Source organism: Vigna unguiculata, chromosome 8 (genome assembly GCF_037176805.1).
Source record: "Vigna unguiculata cultivar grain cowpea cultivar isolate G323 ecotype 2 chromosome 8, ASM3717680v1, whole genome shotgun sequence".
Lineage (NCBI taxonomy): Eukaryota > Viridiplantae > Streptophyta > Magnoliopsida > Fabales > Fabaceae > Vigna > Vigna unguiculata.
The window spans coordinates 10156939-10164068 of NC_140799.1; positions in this window are offsets into that span (position 1 = coordinate 10156939).

Below are 7130 nucleotides of genomic sequence, written 5' to 3' on the forward strand. Positions count from 1 at the left end.
CATGTATATACTTCCCATAATTTAGGAAACATCAAACAAAAAAGCTCAAACAGCACACACAAGCATGGATTTTCAACATTCTCGCTTAAGCCAATGGTATTCACCCCAGCTAGTCCATCAACCTCGCTTAAGCTAACCTACCTCGCTTGAGCGAGTGTGAAACAATGGCCTCACCACATCATCTCGCTTAGGCGAAATCTTCCTGCCTGAGCGAGACCATCGTTCGCTCAAACTCACGCAACTCCTCGCCTGAACGAGGATTCGCGCTTAACATGCACAAGTCTCATCGCGACCTCGCCTAGGCGAGCTATTCTCGCTTGAGTGAGTGAACGTGTCGCTCAAGACCAAAACTGGTCGCCTGAGCGAGATGCGCGAACCAACACAGGGACAAGTTTCTGCAACTTTCGCCTAGGCAAGAGTGACTCGCTTGGGCGAAAATAGCAGAGTTTCGTCTCTATTCATGCAAGCAAACAACCAAGAGCATGCCAAAACACAGCACAACCATTACAAAATAGTGTATATCAACATTGCACATCACAAAAACTTGTTTTATTTCCATTTGAATTGCCAAAATCGGAGGTTTAACCATAAGCAACCAATACAATACCAAACCCTCATTCTAGACGCACAAAACATACAAGACTTTACAGCAACATCAATTTACCCCAAGTTCTAAATCACATTAGGTATATCACAAATTCCATAGTATACAGAATCCAATTGCGAAGAGTAAAATGAAAATCACAACATAATTGATTTATACACACAAAGGCAGGTTCCCCTAACCTGGAATGCTTGATTAATAGGCAAAAATGAAGGTTCCTTATTCAGCTAGGCCTTGCGTCAACCTTACTCCCATTGTCGTCTCTTGTGCACCCTCATTCTCACCTAGAATTTGGCTTTTATAGGTATCTTAATAATGGGTTTAAAAATTGAAACGAAATTGGGCTTCATTATGGGTTTAATGCCTATTCAATGATAATTACAAAGTGGTTTTTCAGACCCTCTTGGTTGTGCCCCTTCTGCTAGGGTTCCCTCTACCTTTTCATATTCATTCCAAGCTAAATTTAACAAAAATAAAGTCTACTTTATGTCCGTCAAGGTTTGAACTCATGACCATACCAACACCAATTCAATACACAACCATCCAACCAAACCATCTTGAATGATAATTATCAAAATACTATGATTATATTATCACTCACTAGGCACAAATATATTATCAAAATAATAGCAATTAAATAGCACAAAATTGGCAAACATAGGACTTGAACCCAAGTCCTCTCACACAAATCAAGTACTCTCAACCACTTGAGCCAATACTTTTCCACGTCATACCAATTAACATTTAATGTCATTAAAGTTCCTCCCTCCCGCATTTATTAATAAATTAATTATTAATTTAATTAATTTCCACGGGTCTTACAGTAACCCTCTCCATCCTTTCCAAAGACACAGTTTTGAAAGCCAAGAATAACTTCTAAGTTTACTTTCCCTATTGTGAATTTTACACAGGTTTTTAAAAGATATTTAACATGATTTTTCAAAATAATGAATTTTTCACAAGGTTCTGCAGCCAACTGATTTTTGCAAGAACATGTTGAATTATTGTAAATTATGTCTAGGTTTTCAGAATCAACTTTTAAATCGGCTAGTTTTGATTCTAGCTAATTAACTATTTTCTAGCCAATTGTTTAAGCTTTTCAAATTATTATTTATGACAACAATTATGTCAACTTCACTACGTAATTCTTCAAAGTATGCAACAATTGATTATAATCATTCTTGTCTTTTGATGACATAGAACTTACTTGGCTTGATGATGATGACTTATATCCAGCCATGAGACACAAGTTTGCTTCTTCAATTTAATCTTGTGATGAGTTACTTGTTGAATCATCATTATCTTCCCAAGCTAGCACGTTGTTCCTTGGGTTCTTCTCCTTTTTCCTATTAACACTTTTATCTTTTTTTTTTATTGTTTGGACATTCAATTTGTATATGTTCTTGCATTCCATAATTATAACAAGAGAAACTACGAGTTTTATTTGAATCATTACGTTTAGAAGTGTACCTCTTTTGATTACCTTTCTTACTATGAGACCCGGGAAATTTAAATAATTAAATAAATAATTACTTAATAAATGCGGGTAGCAGGAGCCTTTATGGTATTTAATGCTGGTTATTGTGATGTAGAATAGTACTAGCTCAAATGGTTGAATGTACTTGGTTATGTTGAGAGAATTTGGGTTTGAGTCCTGTTTATGCCAAATTGTGTCTTCATTTAATTGCTTGTTATTTTTGTGATATATTTTACCTTAGTGCATGATATTAAATTCTTAGAGGTGTAAGAATTGTCATGAAACATGGATTGGTTAAATTGGTTATGCATTTGATTTGTAATTGAATGGTTGTGTGTTTGAACCTTGTTAAACACAAATTAAGCTTTCTTTTTGCCAAAATTCTTTTTGTCATGAATGAGAAGGGTAAAAAACCCTATGAGAAACCAAAAGGGCTGAAAAACCATCAGGTTGATAAATTGATGGCCATTGACCCTTACAACAATGAATTCATTTTTTTTAATTAATTTAATTAAAATAGAGGTCGAAAGGGGAGAGAGAGAAGAGATAGTTCTAAAAAATTGCAGAGAATTGAGAATGAGGGTGGATAAATCAAAGACGTGGGAACTTCTTATGGTTAGTAGAAGCAAAGGTGACCTAAGGAGTGTGAACGAAGGGCTAAGGACCTTAGTTTGAGCAAGGATTTCCAGGAAAGAGGAACTGCTTCTGTATGTTTTTATTCGTGTATAATTTATTGTGTTATGCCATGATCCAAATGCATGAGATTCCCTCTTTTTGCGTTGCTTTTCGTGGGTTTTTGGGTTTTTACCCAGAAACTGCCTAATGGGCATGAGTGTGACGTTAGGCGATGCATTTTTTTTACCCAGATTTCTGGGTTCTAATATGAATTTCATGGCGACAATGATTTTCCACAAGCAGCGCGACGTTGTCAACGGTTGTTTGGTGCTGAAGTTATTGCGACTTTTGAATGTGATTTTGTGAATTATGTCGTGCAATAAATATGATAAAATTTATCAGATTAGGGTTATGATGTTGCTTGGGAGAAGTTATGTATGAGTAAACATGAGTAGAGGTTGGGTTTTAGAAGGGAAAACTTGTAATTTGATTTTTTAGAGCTCAATGGTTGTATGACTCGTAAAGAATAATATTATTGTGTGTTGGGTTGATCAATTATATGAAAATTGGTGTGTTTTTGTGCAATCGGCAGCTGGATCATTTTTTCTAGAAAAAATTGTGTTCCTCACAAGTACAGAAACCTAGGGTTTTTGCCCAGGAGCTGATGTACCGCTTGGCGGCACTCTGTTTGCCGCCAGGCAACAATGGGTGCAAAGGCAATAAAGGGAGTTTAATTGGTTGGTTGTGAGGGAGATTTCTGGAAGTGCATTGGAAGGGAAATTAGGTCACTAAAATTGGAAGGAATAATGCATGGGGATTAATTGTGTTTAAGCCAATGTAAGAAGTAGGATGGTGTACCATGCTAGAAGTGATTTGGTAATTGGTAGTGAGCTTGTATTGGTGGTCTAAATAGATGGAGATAAGAAGGAAAATATGTAGAGTAACTGACTAGGAAATGTTGAGAATTTGGATGCTTTAATGTAGGAGTTTTGCAACTTTGGATATATAAGTTGAATGGATAGAAATGCTAGAAATTGGGGATAAGTATATGATGTTTTAAATGAACTGAACTCGCATGTAGGAATTGGTTCTGTTGGTGTGGTATATGGTAATGACTTGGTGATGTCCCATTTGTAATGTTAAGCTAGAATTAAGTGGATAAACTCTTGGATTGTAGACATATATAAGATTGAAGTATATGAGATGTGACTACGGGTCTGGAGTTAGACCATAATTTTGGGAAACATGTTAATGTATTGGATGAATTGAATTAATCTATGGTCTGTTTTGGGGTGCTAAAAATATAGTAGCTGGTACGCTACTAATATAGCGCCTAGCGGCACACGGGTGTTCGCTAGACGATAGGACCATCAGGGATACCCTTGGAACACGCGGCGCTTAGCGGTAAGGAGTGACCTGTCAGGCGATAGACTTCACAACAGTGGGTCTGGAGCTGCCTGGCGCTTGGCGGTGAGATGCTTCTGCCAGGCAGTTTGTAAGACCCGGGAAAAATTAATTAATTAAATAATTAATTAATTAATAAATGCGGGAGGAAGACGTCTTTATGACATTAACTGTTGTTTAATGTGACGTGGAAAAGTACTAGCTCATGTGGTTGAGAGTACTTTGATTGTGTGAGAGGACTTGGGTTCGAGTCCTATGTATGCCAATTATGCTTTATTTTAATAATATGTAAGAGTGTGGAATTTGAAATGTAAACTTATGCTGAGTGTGTATATCATCAAATGTGGTTTGGCAAAGTGGTTGTGCTATGGCCTTATGAGTGGAAGGTCACGGGTTTAAACCTTGGTGGGCAAGGAATAAGCTTTATTTTTGCTAACTATTAGTGTGATATGAATGTGAAGGGACAAAGAAAACCTAGTAGAAGGGTAACCATTAGGTGCTGAAAAATCACCCAACTAAGGGACTTGAATAGCCATTAAGCCCACACTTAAGCAAAACTCGTTTTTTTGCATTAACCCACCTTGAGGCAATTATAAAAGGCAAAATTGAAGTGAAAATAGGGTTTTTGCAGTTGGTCATTTTGCCTATAGTGAGGAGAGCGAAATTTGGGAGTGAGAGACTGAATTGAGTGTGCAAGGGCTGAAGCAAGAGGGAGGTTGGAATCAAGGTGTCTGTCTTCTCAATTTTGAGCACTAATCCCAAGTTAGGGGAGCTTATCCTAATTTTCGTGCTGTTATTTTAGGTTGTGCATTGGATAAATTGTATGTCATGAAACTCGTGTGGTATGCGCTGTGATTCAGAATTTGATGGGTTGAGATGGTGTGCAATGTCTTGTTATGCATAATTTTGTGATTAGAGGGAGGGTTTTGATATGGAATGGGTAGAGATGATTTAATCTCGAGTTGGGTAATATGATTGGATGATATAGGACCTGTTCTAATGTTTGTGGTCTTTATTTGTGCTTGGTTATACTTTAATCGTGTTTTGGTATCGTTAGTGGTGCAAATTGGGCAAAGTTGGATGATTTTGTGTGTGTACAGAGGCTAAACCCTGCAAGTCTCGCCCAAGCGAGTCCATCTCGCCCAAGCGAGTCCATCTCGCCTAAGCGAGAATTGCAGAGCTACTCCTCTGATTTAAAGGTCTTGTAGCTCGTCTAGGTGAGTTGTGCTATTGTTGAGCGAGTGACACTCTCGCTTAGGCGAGAGTGGCTCACCTAAGCGAGATAGCAAGGAAGTGTGCTCATGTTGAGCGCGATTTCTCGTCCAGGCGAGGTTTTTGTAGGTTTTAAGCGAACTAGGGTCTCGCTCAGGCGAGATGGCCTCGCCTAAGCGAGATGTCGTGGCCATGTATGGGCTTTGGTTGTAGTTTAGCCCAAGCGAGTCTGAAATTGGTGTTTGGGCGAGAGATGGTCTCGCCTAGGCGAGGGGATCTCGCCTAGGCGAGATGACATGATTTTTGTGGCTGTTTTAAGCTCGCCAAAGCGAGGTGAACTAGCCTAAGCGAAACAGAGGACTTAGCTTGGGCGAGAGGCTCTGGCTTGGGCGAGATTATGTGGATTTCTCATGTTTGAATGATCTTGTGTGTGTGGAATGACTACTTTTCTTAAGTATATGAAGTATATGCATGTGTTGTGGTGTGTGGGCTTGAAGGACTAAGTCCGTTAGGGGTTTGGGATGTGCTCGGTGGTTGGACACATGATGGGCATGGAACTGGTTGAGTTCCCGTCGGCTACTAATGGGCGAGGAGTCCTTAGTATGGTGATTACATGTGTCGGGCGCACGATGGGCAAGGAACTGTGATGTTCCCGTCGGCTACTATTGGGCGAGGAGTCCATAGTATGGTGATTGCGTGCGTGCCAGGGTCCAAGTTATAAGACTTGGATGTTTATACTACAGGCGAGGAGTCTGTAGGGCAGGACTATGAGCAGGATAGGCTCATAGGGTTGAACCACGAATGAGTTAGTTTCGTGGGAGCACATGAAAGTCCCAAGATCTAGTTCATGCATATGACTTATGAAGGACTATGAGGTCATGGTTTGGGTGATTTGGAAATTATGTGTGGCGATGATCGGATAACTTGTTATCCGGGAGCAGATGATGTGACAGGTGGGCCAGGAGATGCTTAGACTCGGAGCGAGGGCTAGCATGGGATATTTTGTAGAGTCATATATGTATATGTTTATTATTTTATCTTTGAGAATATTATGTAAACCTGGCAGGAGCCATTGACTTTTATTTCAGTTTTATGAATTCTGGACTCTTGGTTTTATGGCTTTATGAATGAAAGTTTTAAATTTCCCATGTTTTTTGGGAAATGGTTTTATTAAATGCGTTCTTTATTTTATTTTGGATTTTATTTATTAAATATCATTAATATTCCTTAGGGATGTTACACAGTCTACGTAGGAATGTCGCCTGGCGGCGCTTAGGCAACGCCAGGTGATAGCGTTGCAACCAATGACATTTCTTGCTTGCGTTTATTGTGATGTGATGTGAGACTTGGAGCAGGAGATGCTAATTGTGTCATGAGCGGGTAGGTTCATGACTGGTGGTGAACACATGATAATATGAAAGGGAAGTTTCATATTATGATGCTCTCGTGTGGGGATACGAGCGGGAAGGTTCGTATGTTCCGTGCTCACACTTGAGAGTTGCTGCGAGCAGGGAGGTTCGTAGTTGTTGGATCACGTGTGTTGAACTACAGGCGAGGAGGTCCGTAGAGTTGGACTACAAACAAAGAGGTTTGTAGAGGTAGGACCACGAGCGGGCAGGTTCGTGGAAGCATCATACATCTTGGGTCCATGGTCAATTATTTGTGTGACTTGAAGGTTGGAAAACTTGGGGCAATAGGGTCTGGGCCAAGAATTAACTAGACTAAAATAGTTTTGGTGAATCAATATTTATCAATTTATGTGTTATTTGTTGATGAGCTCACCCTTTCTGTTTGTGTTTGGCGATGATCGTGTGACTT